Raw genomic sequence first — 2,500 nt, 5'->3', positions numbered from 1 at the left:
CCGTGTCATTGTTATTATTGCCATTATACGACACAATAAGATTGAGCTTCTTCCGCCTGGTCTTCCAATACCTAAAGTGTATACATAAGTATGAGACACTTAGATACAGAACATGTAAATACAAGCATTATGGCAATCTCATTCAAAGCAGCAAATTGTGTTACAAAAGCACCTACTACTTTAAACTCACATGTTGCGCTATATACACCCAAATTAATTATCTACATAGCTTTAAAAGATACGTCAATAAATGCAATTGCAAAGCCCCGTAAAAGCACATACTGAAATAAACGCACACATTACATGTAGGCTACTTAACAGATATCAATACACAAGCATTACTTCAAACGCACTGGATAAATTAATCCAGCTAAATGTATATCGACAATCAAACACACTATCTTTACACCAGAACTACGCCTCAGCTGCAATGTATGTAAACAGAAAACACCGTCATCGCAGATAATTCACGTCAAAGCCACTCTTCTGGATATAAACTAGAACCGTAGGCACGCATTCATCACCTCTCGAGAACTCTAAAATTACACTTTTGAGCTATAACCTCGGCCATAACGTCTATGGCATCACAAACTCGCAGTGGCACCCATGGGACCGATGCAGTGAACAGCACAACCCATGGAAAGCTCTTACTATTCTCTCTCTCTCTCTCTCTCTCTCTCTCTCTCTCTCTCTCTCTCTCTCTCTCTCTCTCTCTCTCTCTCTCTCTCTCTCTCTCTCTCTCTCTCTCTCTCTCTCCTCTCCCTTATTCCCCTTCCGCTCTCTCTCCATCTCTTCCCTTTTTCCTCTCTCCCTTTCCCCTTCATCTCTCTCTCCACTTCCCCTTCCTCTTCTCTATTTCTTCTGCCTTTGCCTCCCTCCATTTTCTCTCTCCCTCCCCTCCCCTCTTCTTTCCCCTCTGCCTCCCTCCTTCCCCGCTACATGGAACTAAATGTGTCCCCAATAAATCCGGGATGAATGTTAATTCAAGTGCGAGAATTACAGTCCCCGACAATTTGTGGAGTTAGTCGCCACCCCTCCCCTCCCCTCCAACCCCCCACCCCCACTCCCCCGCATGCTTGTGTCGTAATGCTGATGAAATAAGATTTTCACTCCACCACTAGCGAGTCTTTAAGATTAGTTTAGTTTAGGTTAAGGTAGGATAAGGTTGGTTTGGTATATCGGGTCAGATTGAATTACGTAAGATTAAGCTCGGTTAACTCAGGCTAGATTGGGTTCGATGAGGTAAATTTAAGGGAAGGGCAATGATGGGGAGCATAGGTAAGCAACGCACATCACGCCTTATGTAGACTGCCATTCGAGGTTCTTCAGGGTCGTTGGTGCCGCCCTCGTTCTGCAGCGGAGTATCAGGAAATGTCTTCTCCTTTGTGCTTTCAAAATTGTCTAAACACTAATCGCAACCCGTGATTTCACAGCTTCGATCAAGGAAAGTTCTCGGGGTTAATCTATAAAAAGACGAATTATTTCAATGGTGATGAAAAGCAACACACGCACCGTGACTTTTTAAAAACATAATAATCGCATGATCGAGAGGATAAAGTTGTACTTTTTTACACAGAGAAGCAAAGGTTGTGGAGGAAACTGGAAGCTTTCCGCAGCAAATTGCTCTTTGATACCGCCGACATCCAATAGTCTTTGTTCGTAGGGGCGTATCTCCCATTGAGCAACAACAGACCGTCGTCCTAAGTGGTTTGCATTGCATAACACACTTCAAACCCCGTCCCTACTGGCGAGAGAAGGAAAGGAAGTCAATGCTATCCTTTGTAAGCTTTAGAGGTGAAAATACCATTCGCATGGCATGAAAACACGCCATAAACATTCTAGCTATCGACGCTGTAATGCCCCGGAACCTCATATATTCAGCATTATTGCACGCAAGTCCCGCCAGTGTTGACAGGCTCTGAACACGCTACGGTGAACAAACCATCGTTGCCAACGTTCGCATTTCGCCGCTGAATTCTTTTCCAAACCCAAAGTTATTTGCGTCTTTCAAAATTCTCACAAAGATTCACGATGAGCGCCTCCGTGCCGCTTCGATTCAAACGGTTCGCAGTGATTACCGCGTCTCTCTCCACGACGGAGATCGATCATAAAGGCCCCAAATAAGGCAACGATCCCCTAAGCCGCCTTGCTCTCTCCCTCGGCTGCTGTACGATGACGGGCGCGGGCGGGCTTGCAAGAGGGAGCGCCATGCATTACCCTCCGTGATGGTGCGTGATTTGCGACTCGGCTGCAGCTCACACTATGGTCAAGGAGCGTTTTTACGGTCCTGAGCGCCCGGCTATAGAGAGAGGGGCCGAGGGATCGTTGGCTTTGAGGTATAAAGAAATTGCAAACATGTTACGGAAATAGATTTTTGTGTGGTGCGATACATCAGGTCGATGGGGTTACGTTTGTTGGGTCTTTTAAGATTTAATTCGTGAATTTGATTTTGTATAGAAATTAATGAACAATGGAATGTTTAAACGAATTGTGGCGGCAG

At 45.2% G+C, this 2,500-nt stretch overlaps 1 protein-coding gene across 1 annotated transcript in view; it reads right to left on the bottom strand.

Moving 5' to 3' along the window:
- Window positions 1-2,500, bottom strand: part of LOC113808139 (homeotic protein empty spiracles-like) — a 69,917-nt gene that overhangs the window by 20,010 nt on the left and 47,407 nt on the right. The gene's annotated exons all lie outside the window — the stretch shown is intronic.

Source organism: Penaeus vannamei, chromosome 13 (genome assembly GCF_042767895.1).
Source record: "Penaeus vannamei isolate JL-2024 chromosome 13, ASM4276789v1, whole genome shotgun sequence".
Classification (NCBI taxonomy): Eukaryota; Metazoa; Arthropoda; class Malacostraca; order Decapoda; family Penaeidae; genus Penaeus; species Penaeus vannamei.
Note: the sequence above shows the minus strand (reverse complement) of the source record. Positions and strands in the feature narration are given on the sequence as shown.